The sequence below is a fragment of the Aquarana catesbeiana genome, linkage group LG04 (assembly GCF_042186555.1).
Source record: "Aquarana catesbeiana isolate 2022-GZ linkage group LG04, ASM4218655v1, whole genome shotgun sequence".
NCBI classification, from domain to species: Eukaryota; Metazoa; Chordata; class Amphibia; order Anura; family Ranidae; genus Aquarana; species Aquarana catesbeiana.
Window position 1 is genome coordinate 574267825 of NC_133327.1, and position 15798 is coordinate 574283622.

A 15798-nucleotide genomic window follows, 5' to 3' on the forward strand; every position below is an offset into this window, starting at 1 on the left:
TGTAGTATGGTGGTCAGTTAGTGTAGTATGGTGGTTATTGTAGTATGGTGGTCAGTGTAGTGTAGTATGTGGTCAGTTAGTGTAGTATGGTGATTAGTGTAGTGTAGTATGTGGTCAGTTAGTGTAGTATGGTGGTTAGTATAGTATAGTATGTGGTCAGTTAGTGTAGTATGGTAGTCAGTTAGTCTAGTATGGTGGTTAGTGTAGTATGGTGGTCAGTGTAGTGTAGTATGTGGTCAGTTAGTGTAGTATGGTGGTCAGTTAGTGCAGTATGGTGGTTAGTGTAGTATGGTGATCAGTGTACTGTAGTATTTGGTCAGTTAGTGTAGTATGGTGGTCAGTGTAGTGTAGTATGTGGTCAGTGTAGTGTAATATGGTGGCCAGTTAGTGTAATATGGTGGTCAGTTAGTGTAGTATGGTGGTCAGTGTAGTGTAGTATGGTGGTCAGTTAGTGTAGTATGGTGGTCAGTGTAGTGTAGTATGTGGTCAGTTAGCGTAGTATGTTGGTCAGTGTAGTGTAGTATGTGGTCAGTTGTGTAGTATGGTGGTCAGTGTCGCGGACACTGGCTGCAAGGACCTTTTTCTGTCCACATTCACCCTGTTATTTGGTATTTCTATATTAATCTTTTATTTTTTTTGAACTTGCCCAATACATGATTCTTGAAAGAGCTGATCACATTAACCTGCAGAGACGAACTGTCTGGTCACCAGGTCTGCCTTAAGTGTTGTGTTAATTAACATGTTAATTATATTATTGTCTTTTAAGTTGTTTCTAGAGGGGAGGGGGGAGTGTCCATGAGTCAGCCCTACCTCGTTATCTAACCCCTTGTGTTAAATGTGTATAAAAAGGCTGTATTCTGTCCAATAAAGCAGTCAAGATTCTACAAGCTATTATCGACTAGACTTGTATTTACTGCAGCTATAATATTATATCTGTCTGATGGTCATACTGGAGTAAGCGGTGTTATTGACGGAGGCACTCAGTGGAGTGTGGGATAGGATCCGTCACAATTGGTGGCAAGCTCTGGGATGCTCCTCTTGCCTAGGCACACCCAAATCACCACCGGGACCCCCTGCTCCTAACAGCAGATGGAACATCACTACGCCAGACTCAAGCGCAGCACCTTGAAGGATCTCTTGGAAGCCCGTGGAAAAGTCTCCAGCAACAAATCCAAAGCGACTCTCATCACCGAACTAATGGAGATTGACCAGGCCAGTAACCCACCAGCAGATACCTCAGAGGCGGCAAAGTTCCAGCGTGACGTCCAGTGGCGACTGGCCTTGTATGGTACTCACCCCCCGCAGGAGGTTATCAGTCAAGTGTTAACAGAGGTGTCCCAGCTGCGAATGGCTGAACTCCAGCGGGACCAAGGAGCGTCAGTTATGTTCAACCGGGAAGCTCCAGCGGCCCGCAAAAAGCTACCCTATGCCGCCTTCCGCATGTTTCAAGATGGTGAAGATGAGATGGATGTTTACCTGCAAATGTTTGAGCGTCAATGCGGTCTCCAAGGTGTCAATAAAGCAGATTGGGTCACGCTCCTGGTCAGCCGTCTCACAGGAAGGGCTGCAGAGGCGTACAATAATGTCCCTGATGAGATCAGCCAGGACTATGACCGGGTAAAAGAAAGACTATTGGCTCGCTTCGGCATTACTCCAGAGGCACACCGTTTGAGGTTTCGCAACCTCCGCCGAAAGGAGAGAGAGCCTTACACAGAATGGGCTCATCAAATGACCCGAGCAGCGGAGAGTTGGATGACCGGGCGCCAAGCTGTTACCATGGCAGATGCGCTCCAGCTAATCCTCCTGGAACAATTCTATGATCATACCCCACATGAAGTTAGAGATTGGGTAAAGGATCGGCGGCCAGTCACAGTAGATGAAGCTGCCACCCTAGCTGACCAATACGTGGATTCAAGGCGGACTGTACAACCAGAGCCTAAGACCCCAGCTCGGCCTCTCCCCAACATTCCACGGAGCGTTGCCCCTCCACACCAGCCGTCCATCCCCGGCCCCACTCAGCTACCATCTTCACGAGGAAAAGGGGACCTCTGCTACAGATGCAACCAATCAGGGCATGTTAGGAGGTATTGTCCGCAGAATGTTTCCCAGGACGCGCGGAACAACAGGCCCCTTGGACCTGCCCGGGCTGCTGCACACTGTCTGGAGAGAGATGATGTGACTTACCCAAGCGAGGAGAATATTGGAATTCTACATGAGGCAGACCCTGTGCAAGCTGCCACTACAGATAATCGTTTGCACCATCGACAAGCCGTGTGGATTAATGGTCGGGGTGCCCAGGGACTGCGGGACACGGGAGCTACTATTACCCTGATACAGTCCCGAATGATAAACCCGGCAGAGCAGACGGGACGGTCTGTGGCTGTGCGGGTGGCCGGGGGAAATGTTATGCGGGTCCCCACTGCCAGGGTTCACCTTGATTGGGGTTCGGGGGCCAAAGAAGTGGAAGTGGGAATAATGCAGAACTTACCTGCAGAGGTTTTGTTGGGCAACGATTTGGGACGTTTAAATTCAGCCTTCTCCCTGGATGTATCCCCGGAAGCCTATCCTGTTACCACCCGCCAGCAAGCCCGGATGGAGGTGCGCTCCCTCGAGGACGGGACCCAGGTAAGACCTGTCACCCCTGACCTAGACTGTACTACCCCAACTAACCCTATCCCGACTTGGGCTTCTCCCCAAGAATTTGCTCAGGCAACTCTTAGCGACCCTTCCTTAGCTAGCTATAGGGAAAGAGCAGGATTGGACCCTGGGGGGTTGGAGAGGGAGCGAATAGAGTGGGTCCAGGGATTACTCTATCGGGTTACTGAGGGAAAGACAGCCTCCCATCCACCCAAGCGGCAGCTGGTTGTGCCGCAGAAATATCGTCATGACCTGCTGCGCATTGGGCATGACATACCCTTAGCCGGACACCTGGGGATGTCCCGGACCCTCCACCGTCTGACTCAGTCGTTTTTTTGGCCGGGGATTACAGGGGATGTCCGACAGTATTGCCGGACCTGTGACACATGCCAGCGGGTGGGTAAGCATGGGGGCCCGCTGAAAGCTCCCCTACACCCTTTACCGATCATTGATGAACCCTTTAGCCGTGTTGCCGTAGACCTGGTTGGACCATTGCCCAGACCTAGTCCTTCTGGGAAGAGATATATCCTTACTGTGGTGGATTATGCCACCCGGTACCCGGAGGCCATTCCCCTGGCAAATATCCATGCAGAAACTGTGGCTGATGCTTTGCTCCGGATCTTTGCCAGGGTGGGTTTCCCTCGGGAAATCATCTCTGACCAGGGGACCCAGTTCACTGCTGAGCTCACTCAGCAGTTATGGAGGCTGTGTGGGATAAAGCCCCTACAGAGCTCTCCCTATCACCCCCAGACCAACGGACTGTGTGAGAGGTTCAATGGAACACTGAAACAGCTGCTTAGGACATTTGCAACCTCTCACAGGGATTGGGAGAGATATCTGCCACACCTTCTCTTCGCTTATCGGGAGGTGCCGCAGGAATCTACCGGGTTCTCCCCATTTGAGTTACTGTATGGGAGGCGGGTGAGGGGGCCCCTAGATCTAGTCAGAGCCCACTGGGAAGGGGGAATTGATCCCCAAGGGTCCTCTATCGTAGCATACGTTCTTGAGTTTAGGGACAGACTGAAGGAGCTCACGGACACTGTCCAGGAGAACCTTCGGGCTGCCCAAAGGCGGCAGAAACGATGGTACGATCGTACTGCTCGGAACCGCACTCTGGAGGTTGGGCAGAAGGTTCTTGCCCTCAGACCAACCAAGCAGGACAAGTTACAGGCCACTTGGCAGGGACCTTACCGGGTTGTGGCAAAGCTCTGTGACACAACCTACCTAGTGGCTAAATGTTCGGATGAAAGAGTCCGACGGACCTTTCATGTGAATATGTTGAAAGCATACTGGGAAAGATCAGGAGAGGTAGCCGCTATATGTGCTCCAGCTGTGGAAGATTCTGAGAACCTTCCCCTGCTGGTGCTCCCGGAGCTAAATAGAATTACTGCAGGGATAGAGATGATAAAGCTTGACGACCAGCTAGGGCCGACGCAGAGAGAACAAGCTAGACAGGTCCTTAGTCAGAGAAGGGAAATGTTCTCCACAGTCCCTGGGTACACTACTATGGTAGTGCACCGTGTGGAGACCCCGGGACAACTGCCACTAAGACAGGCAGCTTACCGGATACCTGACGCAGTGAGAGAGGGGATGCGTCATGAGATTAAGGAGATGCTTGAATTGGGAGTCATTGAGCCATCCAGCAGCCCCTGGGCTTCCCCGGTGGTCCTTGTACCGAAGCGGGATGGCACAACTCGCTTCTGTGTAGACTACCGCAGATTAAATGAGTGCACCACCACTGATGCTTACCCTATGCCCCGGGTCGATGATCTGTTAGATCACATTGCTCGGGGAAAATTCCTGACAACCCTTGACCTATGCAAAGGATACTGGCAAATTCCTCTGGATGCGGAATCTATTCCGAAATCGGCGTTCATTACCCCATTTGGCTTATACCAGTCTAAAGTAATGCCATTTGGGATGAAGAATGCACCGGCGACTTTCCAGAGGATGGTAGACCAACTCCTCGATGGCCTCCAGGACTATGCTTGTGCATATCTGGACGACATTGCGATCTACAGTGATACCTGGGAGGACCATCTGGTTCATCTGGGTGTCGTGCTAGACCGCATCAAGGCTGCAGGACTAACCCTTAAGCCAGAGAAATGCAGCATAGGGATGTCCGAGGTACAGTACCTTGGACATCGAGTAGGCAGTGGACAACAACGACCTGAGCCTGCTAAGATTGAGGCCGTTGCCAAGTGGCCAACCCCCCGTACTAAAACCCAGGTCCTGGCGTTCCTCGGCACAGCTGGGTACTATAGGAAATTTGTCCCGCAATATAGTTCCATCGCTAAGCCCCTGACAGACCTGACTAAGAAGCACCTTCCCCGACAGGTACTGTGGTCCCCTGAGTGTGAAGCTGCCTTCCAACAATTAAAGAATGCACTAACTTCAGCTCCTGTTCTAGCTGCCCCTGACCCAACCAAACGTTTTTGTGTCCACACAGATGCCTCTACATTCGGTCTGGGGGCAGTACTGAGCCAAGTAGGACCTGATGGCGGTGAGCACCCAGTGGCCTACATCAGTCGGAAGCTGCTACCCAGGGAAGTCGGTTATGCAGCCGTGGAGGAGTGTTTGGCGCTGGTGTGGGCTCTCAAGAAATTCCAACCTTATCTCTACGGACGATCTTTTACGGTGCTCACCGACCACAATCCATTAATCTGGCTTAATCGGGTCTCCGGGGATAATGGACGTTTGTTACGATGGAGCTTGGCACTGCAGCCCTACAATTTTACCATACAGTATCGGCCAGGAAAGCAGAATGGGAATGCTGATGGACTTTCCCGGCAAACGGAACTATAAAACTCTCTCGGACAGCCCCAAGCTGACCCGTGGTGGATCTAGTTGGGTCTGCCGGACTATGGGACAGGGGGGGGGGCACTGTCGCGGACACTGGCTGCAAGGACCTTTTTCTGTCCACATTCACCCTGTTATTTGGTATTTCTATATTAATCTTTTATTTTTTTTGAACTTGCCCAATACATGATTCTTGAAAGAGCTGATCACATTAACCTGCAGAGACGAACTGTCTGGTCACCAGGTCTGCCTTAAGTGTTGTGTTAATTAACATGTTAATTATATTATTGTCTTTTAAGTTGTTTCTAGAGGGGAGGGGGGAGTGTCCATGAGTCAGCCCTACCTCGTTATCTAACCCCTTGTGTTAAATGTGTATAAAAAGGCTGTATTCTGTCCAATAAAGCAGTCAAGATTCTACAAGCTATTATCGACTAGACTTGTATTTACTGCAGCTATAATATTATATCTGTCTGATGGTCATACTGGAGTAAGCGGTGTTATTGACGGAGGCACTCAGTGGAGTGTGGGATAGGATCCGTCACAGTCAGTTAGTGCAGTATGGTGGTCCGTGTAGTATGTGGTCAGTTAGTGTAGTATGGTGGTCAGTTAGTGTAGTATGGTGGTCAGTTAGTGTAATATGGTGGTCAGTGTAGTGTAGCATGTGGTCAGTGTAGTGTAGTATGGTGGTCAGTTAGTGTAGTATGGTGGTCAGTATAGTGTAGTATTATGGTCAGTGTAGTGTAGTATGGTGGTCAGTGTAGTGTAGTATGGTGGTCAGTGTAGTGTAGTATGGTGGTCAGATAGTGTAGTATATGGTCAGTGTAGTGTAGTATGTTGGTCAGTGCAGTGGACTTTGTAGTATAGTGGTCAGTGTAGTGTAGTATGGTGGTCAGTGTAGTATGGTGGTCAGTTAGTGTAGTATGGTGGTTAGTGTAGTATAGTATGTTTTCAGTTAGTGTAGTATGGTGGTCAGTTAGTGTAGTATGGTGGTTAGTGTAGTATGTGGTCAGTTAGTGTAGTATGGTGGTCAGTTAGTGTAGTATGGTGGTCAGTTAGTGTAGTATGGTGGTTAGTGTAGTATGGTGGTCTGTGTAGTGTAGTATGGTGGTCAGTTAGTGTAGTATGGTGGTCAGTTAGTGTAGTATGGTGGTCAGTTAGTGTAGTATGGTGGTTAATGTAGTTCGGTGGTCAGTGTAGTGTAGTATGGTGGTCAGTTAGTGTAGTATGGTGGTCAGCGTAGTGTAGTATGTGGTCAGTGTAGTTTAATAAGGTGGTAAGTTAGTGTAATATGGTGGTCAGTTAGTGTAGTATGGTGGTCAGTGTAGTGTAGTATGGTGGTCAGTTAGGGTAGTATGTGGTCAGTTAGTGTAGTATGGTGGTCAGTGTAGTATGTGGTCAGTTAGTGTAGTATGGTGGTCAGTTAGTGTAGTATGGTGGTCAGTGTAGTGTAGTATGTGGTCAGTTAGTGTAGTATGGTGGTCAGTGTAGTGTAGTATGGTGGTCAGTGCAGTGTAGTATTTTGGTCAGTTAGTGTAGTATGGTGGTCAGTGTAGTGTAGTATGTGGTCAGTTAGTGTAGTATGGTGGTCAGTGTAGTGTAGTATGGTGGTCAGTTAGTGTAGTATGGTGGTCAGTGTAGTGTAGTATGGTGGTCAGTGCATTGTAGTATGGTGGTCAGTGTAGTGTAGTATGGTGGTCAGTTAGTGTAGTATGGTGGTCAGTGTAGTGTAGTATGGTGGTCAGTTAGTGTAGTATGGTGGTCAGTGTAGTGTAGTATGGGGGTCAGTGTAGTGTAGTATTGTGGTCAGTTAGTGTAGCATGGTGGTCAGTGTAGTGTAGTATGGTGGTCAGTGTAGTGTAGTATGTGGTCAGTTGTGTAGTATGATGGTCAGTTAGTGTAGTATGGTGGTGAGTGTAGTGTAGTATGGTGGTCAGTTAGTGTAGTATTTTGGTCAGTGTAGTGTAGTATGGTGGTCAGTGTAGTGTAGTATGTGGTCAGTTAGTGTAGTATGGTGGTCAGTGTAGTGTAGTATGGTGGTCAACTGATGTAGTATGGTGGTCAATGTAGTGTAGTATGTGGTCAGATAGTGTGGTATGGTGGTCAGTGCACTGTAGTATGGTGGTCAGTTAGTGTAGTATGGTGGTCAGTTAGTGTAGTATGGTGGTCAGTGTAGTGTAGTATGGGGGTCAGTGTAGTGTAGTATGGTGGTCAGTTAGTGTAGCATGGTGGTCAGTGTAGTGTAGTATGGTGGTCAGTGTAGTGTAGTATGTGGTCAGTTAGTGTAGTATGGTGGTCAGTGTAGTGTAGTATGTGGTCAGTTGTGTAGTATGGTGGTCAGTTAGTGTAGTATGGTGGTCAGTGTAGTGTAGTATGGTGGTCAGTTAGTGTAGTATTTTGGTCAGTGTAGTGTAGTATGGTGGTCAGTGTAGTGTAGTATGTGGTCAGTTAGTGTAGTATGGTGGTCAGTGTAGTGTAGTATGGTGGTCAATTGATGTAGTATGGTGGTCAGTGTAGTGTAGTATGTGGTCAGATAGTGTGGTATGGTGGTCAGTGTAGTGTAGTATGGTGGTCAGTTAGTGTAGTATGGTGGTCAGTGTAGTGCAGTATGGTGGTCAGTGTAGTGTAGTATGGTGGTCAGTGTAGTGTAGTATGTTGTCAGTTAGTGTAGTATGGTGGTCAGTTAGTGTAGTATGGTGATCAGTGTAGTGTAGTATATGGTCAGTTATTGTAGTATGGTGGTCAGTTAGTGTAGTATGGTGGTTAGTGTAGTATAGTATGTGGTCAGTTAGTGTAGTATGGTGGTCAGTTAGTGTAGTATGGTGATTAGTGTAGTATGGTGGTCAGTGTAGTGTAGTATGTGGTCAGTTAGTGTAGTATGGTGGTCAGTTAGTGTAGTATGATGGTCAGTGTAGTGTAGTATGTGGTCAGTTAGTGTAGTATGGTGGTCAGTGTAGTGTAGTATGATGGTCAGTGTAGTGTAGTATGTGGTCAGTTAGTGTAGTATGGTGGTCAGTGTAGTGTAGTATGTGGTCAGTGTAGTGTAATATGGTGGTCAGTGTAGTGTAGTATGGTAGTCAGTTAGTGTAGTATGTGGTCAGTTACTGTAGTGTAGTATGTGGTCAGTTAGTGTAGTATGGTGGTCAGTTAGTGTAGTATGTGGTCAGTTAGTGTAGTGTAGTATGTGGTCAGTTAGTGTAGTATGGTGGTCAGTTAGTGTAGTATGGTGGTTAGTGTAGTATGGTGGTCAGTGTAGTGTAGTATGTGGTCAGTTAGTGTAGTATGGTGGTCAGTTAGTGTAGTATGGTGAACAGTGTAGTGTAGTATGTGGTCAGTTAGTGTAGTATGGTGGTTAGTGTAGTATAGTATGTGGTCAGTTAGTGTAGTATGGTGGTCAGTTAGTGTAGTATGGTGGTTAGTGTAGTATGGTGGTCAGTTAGTGTAGTATGGTGGTCAGTTAGTGTAGTATGGTGAACAGTGTAGTGTAGTATGTGGTCAGTTAGTGTAGTATGGTGGTTAGTGTAGTATGGTGGTCAGTTAGTGTAGTATGGTGGTTAGTGTAGTATGGTGGTCAGTTAGTGTAGTATGGTGGTCAGTTAGTGTAGTATGGTGGTCAGTTTAGTGTAGTATGTGGTCAGTTAGTATAGTATGGTGGTCAGTTAGTGTAGTATGGTGGTCAGTGTAGTGTAGTATGTGGTCAGTGTAGTGTAATATGGTGGTCAGTTAGTGTACTATGGTGGTCAGTGTAGTGTAGTATGTGGTCAGTTAGTGTAGTATGTTGGTCAGTGTAGTGTAGCATGGTGGTCAGTTAGTGTAGTATGGTGGTTAGTGTAGTATGGTGGTTAGTGTAGTGTAGTATGTGGTCAGTTAGTGTAGTATGGTGGTCAGTTAGTGCAGTATGGTGGTTAGTGTAGTATGGTGGTCAGTGTACTGTAGTATGTGGTCAGTTAGTGTAGTATGGTGGTCAGTGTAGTGTAGTATGTGGTCAGTGTAGTGTAATATGGTGGTCAGTTAGTGTAATATGGTGGTCAGTTACTGTAGTATGGTGGTCAGTGTAGTGTAGTATGGTCGTCAGTTCGTGTAGTATGGTGGTCAGTGTAGTGTAGTCTGGTGGTCAGTATAGTGTAGTATGTGGTCAGTTAGTGTAGTATGGTGGTCAGTTAGCATAGTATGGTGGTCCGTGTAGTGTAGTATGTGGTCAGTTGTGTAGTATGGTGGTCAGTTAGTGTAGTATGGTGGTCCGTGTAGTGTAGTATGTGGTCAGTTAGTGTAGTATGTTGGTCAGATAGTGTAGTATGGTGGTCAGTGTAGTGTAGTATGGTGGTCAATTAGTGTAGTATGGTGGTCAGTGTAGTGTAGCATGTGGTCAGTTAGTGTAGTATGGTGGTCAGTGTAGTATAATATGGTGGTCAATTAGTGTAGTATGGTGGTCAGTGTAGTGTAGTATGGTGGTCAGTGTAATGTAGTATGGTGGTCAGTTAGTGTAGTATGGTGATCAGTGTAGTGTAGTATGGTGGTCAGTTAGTGTAGTATATGGTCAGTGTAGTGCAGTATGGTGGTCAGTGTAGTGGACTTTGTAGTATAGTGGTCAGTGTAGTGTAGTATGGTGGTCAGTGTAGTATGATGGTCATTTAGTGTAGCATGGTGGTTAGTGTAGTATAGTATGTTTTTAGTTAGTGTAGTATGGTGGTCAGTTATTGTAGTATGGTGGTTAGTGTAGTATTGTGGTCAGTTAGTGTAGTATGGTGGTCAGTGTAGTGTAGTATGTGGTCAGTATAGTATAATATGGTGGTCAGTGTAGTGTAGTATGGTGGTTAGTGTAGTATGTGGGTGGTTAGTGTAGTATGGTGGTCAGTTAGTGTACTATGGTGGTCAGTGTAGTATAATATGGTGGTCAGTGTAGTGTAGTATGGTGGTCAGTTAGTGTAGTATGGTGGTCAGTTATTGTAGTATGGTGGTAAGTGTTGTGTAGTATGGCGGACAGTTAGTGTAGTATCTGGTCAGTTAGCGTAGTATGGTGGTCAGTGTAATGTAGTATGTGGTCAGTTAGTGTAGTATGGTGGTCAGTGTAGTGTAGTATGGTGGTCAGTGTAGTGTAGTATGTGGTCAGTTAGTGTAGTATGGTGGTCAGTTAGTGTAGTGTGGTGGTTAGGGTAATATGGTGATCAGTTTACTGTAGTATGTGGTCAGTTAGTGTAGTATGGTGGTCAGTTAGTGTAGTATGGTGTTCAGTGTAGTGTAGTATGTGGTCAGTGTAGTGTAATATGGTGGTCAGTGTAGTGTAGTATGGTGGTCAGTTAGAGTAGTATCTGGTCAGTTAGTGTAGTATGGTGGTCAGTTAGTGTAGTATGTTGGTCAGTTAATGTAGTATGGTGGTCAGTGTAGTATAGTATGTGGTCAGTTGTGTAGTATGGTGGTCAGTTAGTGTAGTATGGTGGTCAGTGTAGTGTAATATGGTGGTCAGTTAGTGTAGTATGGTGGTCAGTGTAGTGTAGCATGTTGGTCAGTGTAGTGTAGTATGGTGGTCAATTAATGTAGTATGGTGGTCAGTGTAGTGTAGTACGGTGGTCAGTTAGTGTAGTATGGTGGTCAGTGTAGTGTAGTATGGTGGTCAGTGTATTGTAGCATGTTGGTCAGTGTAGTGTAGTATGGTGGTCAATTAATGTAGTATGGTGGTCAGTGTAGTGTAGTATGTGGTCAGTTAGTGTAGTATGGTGGTCAGTTAGTGTAGTATGGTGGTCAGTGTAGTGTAGTATGGTGGTCAGTTAGTGTAGTATGGTGGTCAGTGTAGTGTAGTATGGTGGTCAGTGTAGTGTAGTATGTGGTCAGTTAGTGTAGTATGGTGGTCAGTTAGTGTAGTATGGTGGTTCTTGTAGTATGGTGGTCAGTTAGTGTAGTATGGTGATTAGTGTAGTATGGTGGTCAGTGTAGTGTAGTATGTGGTCAGTTAGTGTAGTATGGTGGTCAGTTAGTGTAGTATGGTGGTTAGTGTAGTATGATGGTCAGTGTAGTGTAGTATGTGGTCAGTTAGTGTAGTATGGTGGTCAGTGTAGTGTAATATGGTGGTCAGTGTAGTATGGTGGTCAGTTAGTGTAGTATGTGGTCAGTTAGTGTAGTATGGTGGTTAGTGTAGTGAAGTATGTGGTCAGTTAGTGTAGTATGGTGGTCAGTTAGTGTAGTATGGTGGTTAGTGTAGTATGGTGGTCAGTGTAGTGTAGTATGTGGTCAGTTAGTGTAGTATGGTGGTCAGATAGTGTAGTATGGTGGTTAGTGTAGTATGGTGGTCAGTGTAGTGTAGTATGTGGTCAGTTAGTGTAGTATGGTGGTCAGTTAGTGTAGTATGGTGATCAGTGTAGTGTAGTATGTGGTCAGTTAGTGTAGTATGGTGGTCAGTTAGTGTAGTATGGTGGTTAGTGTAGTATAGTATGTGGTCAGTTAGTGTAGTATGGTGGTCAGTTAGTGTAGTATGGTGGTCAGTTTGTGTAGTATGGTGGTTAGTTAGTGTAGTATGGTGGTCAGTTTGTGTAGTATGGTGGTTAGTGTAGTATGGTGGTCAGTTTAGTGTAATATGGTGGTCAGTTAGTGTAATATGGTGGTCAGTTAGTGTACTATGGTGGTCAGTGTAGTGTGGTATGGTGGTCAGTTAGTGTAGTAATTTGGTCAGTGTAGTGTAGTATGTGCTCAGTTAGTGTAGTATGGTGGTCAGTTAGTGTAGTATGGTGGTTAGTGTAGTATGGTGGTCAGTGTAGTGTAGTATGTGGTCAGTTAGTGTAGTATGGTGGTCAGTTAGTGCAGTATGGTGGTTAGTGTAGTATGGTGGTCAGTGTACTGTAGTATGTGGTCAGTTAGTGTAGTATGGTGGTCAGTGTAGTGTAGTATTTCGTCAGTGTAGTGTAATATGGTGGTCAGTTAGTGTAATATGGTGGTCAGTTAGTGTAGTATGGTGCTCAGTGTAGTGTAGTATGGTCCTCAGTTAGTGTAGTATGGTTGTCAGTGTAGTGTAGTATGGTGGTCAGTGTAGTGTAGTATGTGGTCAGTTAGTGTAGTATGGTGGTTAGTTAGTGTAGTATGGTGGTCAGTGTCGTGTAGTATGTGGTCAGTTGTGTAGTATGGTGGTCAGTTAGTGTAGTATGGTGGTCCGTGTAGTGTAGTATGTGGTCAGTTAGTGTAGTATGGTGGTCAGTGTAGTGTAGTATGGTGGTCAGTGTAGTGTAGTATGGTGGTCAATTAGTGTAGTATGGTGGTCAGTGTAGTGTAGCATGTGGTCAGTTAGTGTAGTATGGTGGTCAGTGTAGTATAGTATGGTGGTCAGTTAGTGTAGTATGGTGGTCAGTGTAGTGTAGTATGTGGTCAGTTAGTGTAGTATGGTGGTCAGAGTAGTGTAGTATGGTGGTCAGTGTAGTGTAGCATGTTGGTCAGTGTAGTGTAGTATGGTGGTCAATTAATGTAGTATGGTGGTCAGTGTAGTGTAGTATGTGGTCAGTTAGTGTAGTATGGTGGTCAGTTAGTGTAGTATGGTGGTCAGTGTAGTGTAGTATGGTGGTCAGTTAGTGTAATATGGTGGTCAGTGTAGTGTAGTATGGTGGTCAGTGTAGTGTAGTATGTGGTCAGTTAGTGTAGTATGGTGGTCAGTTAGTGTAGTATGGTGGTTCTTGTAGTATGGTGGTCAGTTAGTGTAGTATGGTGGTCAGTGTAGTGTAGTATGTGGTCAGTTAGTGTAGTATGGTGGTCAGTTAGTGTAGTATGGTGGTTAGTGTAGTATGTGGTCAGTTAGTGTAGTATGGTGGTCAGTGTAGTGTAATATGGTGGTCAGTGTAGTGTAGTATGGTGGTCAGTTAGTGTAGTATGTGGTCAGTTAGTGTAGTATGGTGGTCAGTGTAGTGTAGTATGTGGTCAGTTAGTGTAGTATGGTGGTCAGTTAGTGTAGTATGGTGGTTAGTGTAGTATGGTGGTCAGTGTAGTGTAGTATGTGGTCAGTTAGTGTAGTATGGTGGTCAGATAGTGTAGTATGGTGGTTATTGTAGTATGGTGGTCAGTGTAGTGTAGTATGTGGTCAATTAGTGTAGTATGGTGGTCAGTTAGTGTAGTATGGTGATCAGTGTAGTGTAGTATGTGGTCAGTTAGTGTAGTATGGTGGTCAGTTAGTGTAGTATGGTGGTTAGTGTAGTATAGTATGTGGTCAGTTAGTGTAGTATGGTGGTCAGTTAGTGTAGTATGGTGGTCAGTGTAGTGTAGTATGTGGTCAGTTAGTGTAGTATGGTGGTCAGTTTGTGTAGTATGGTGGTTAGTGTAGTGTAATATGGTGGTCAGTTAGTGTAATATGGTGGTCAGTTAGTGTACTATGGTGGTCAGTGTAGTGTAGTATGGTGGTCAGTTAGTGTAGTATTTTGGTCAGTGTAGTGTAGTATGTGCTCAGTTAGTGTAGTATGTTGGTCAGTTAGTGTAGTCTGGTGGTTAGTGTAGTATGGTGGTCAGTGTAGTGTAGTATGTGGTCAGTTAGTGTAGTATGGTGGTCAGTTAGTGCAGTATGGTGGTTAGTGTAGTATGGTGGTCAGTGTACTGTAGTATGTGGTCAGTTAGTGTAGTATGGTGGTCAGTGTAGTGTAATATGGTGGTCAGTTAGTGTAATATGGTGGTCAGTTAGTGTAGTATGGTGCTCAGTGTAGTGTAGTATGGTCGTCAGTTAGTGTATTATGGTTGTCAGTGTAGTGTAGTATGGTGTTCAGTGTAGTGTAGTATGTGGTCAGTTAGTGTAGTATGGTGGTCAGTTAGTGTAGTATGGTGGTCAGTGTAGTGTAGTATGTGGTCAGTTGTGTAGTATGGTGGTCAGTTAGTGTAGTATGGTGGTCCGTGTAGTGTAGTATGTGGTCAGTTAGTGTAGTATGGTGGTCAGTTAGTGTAGTATGGTGGTCAGTGTAGTGTAGTATGGTGGTCAGTGTAGTGTAATATGGTGGTCAATTAGTGTAGTATGGTGGTCAGTGTAGTGTAGCATGTGGTCAGTTAGTGTAGTATGGTGGTCAGTGTAGTATAGTATGGTGGTCAGTTAGTGTAGTATGGTGGTCAGTGTAGTGTAGTATGGTGGTCAGTGTAGTGTAATATGGCGGTCAGTTAGTGTAGTATATGGTCAGTGTAGTGTAGTATGGTGGTCAGTGTAGTGGACTTTGTAGTATAGTGGTCAGTGTAGTGTAGTATGGTGGCTAGTGTAGTATGGTGGTCAGTTAGTGTAGTATGGTGGTTAGTGTAGTGTAGTATGGTGGTCAGTTAGTGTAGTATGGTGGTCAGTTAGTGTAGTATGGTGGTTAGTGTAGTATGTGGTCAGTTAGTGTAGTATTGTGGTCAGTTAGTGTAGTATGGTGGTCATTTAGTGTAGTATGGTGGTTAGTGTAGTATGATGGTCAGTTAGTGTAGTATGGTGGTCAGTGTAGTGTAGTATGTGGTCAGTGTAGTATAATATGGTGGTCAGTGTAGTGTAGTATGGTGGTTAGTGTAGTATGTGGTCAGTTAGTGTGGTATGGTGGTCAGTTAGTGTAGTATGGTGGTTAGTGTAGTATGGTGGTCAGTTAGTGTAGTATGGTGGTCAGTGTAGTGTAGTATGTGGTCAGTGTAGTATAATATGGTGGTCAGGGTAGTGTAGTATGGTGGTCAGTTAGTGTAGTATGGTGGTCAATTAATGTAGTATGGTGGTCAGTGTAGTGTAGTATGTGGTCAGTTAGTGTAGTATGGTGGTCAGTGTAGTGTAGTACGGTGGTCAGTTAGTGTTGTATGGTGGTTAGTGTAGTGTAGTATGGTGGTCAGTTAGTGTAGTATGGTGGTCAGTGTAGTGTAGTATGGTGGTCAGTGTAGTGTAGTATGGTGTTCAGTGTAGTGTAGTATGGTGGTCAGTTAGTGTAGTATGGTGGTCAGTGTAGTGTAGTATGGTGGTCTGTGTAGTGTAGTATGGTGGTCAGTGTAGTGGACAGTGTAGTATAGTGGTCAGTGTAGTGTAGTATGGTGGTCAGTGTAGTGTAGTATGGTGGTCAGTTAGTGTAGTATGGTGGTCAGTTAGTGTAGTATGATGGTCAGTTAGTGTAGTATGATGGTCAGTTAGTGTAGTATGGTGGTCAGTGTAGTGTAGTATGTGGTCAGTTAGTGTAGTATGGTGGTCAGTGTAGTGTAGTATGGTGGTCAGTGTAGTGGACACTGTAGTATAGTGGTCAGTTAGTGTAGTATGGTGGTCAGTTGGTGTAGTATGGTGGTCAGTGTAGTGTAGTATGGTGGACAGTGTAGTATAGTGGTTAGCGGGGGGTAGTATGGTGGTCAGTTAGTGTAGTATGGTGGTCAGTGTAGTGAAGTATGGTGGTCAGTGTAGTGTAGTATGGTGGTCAG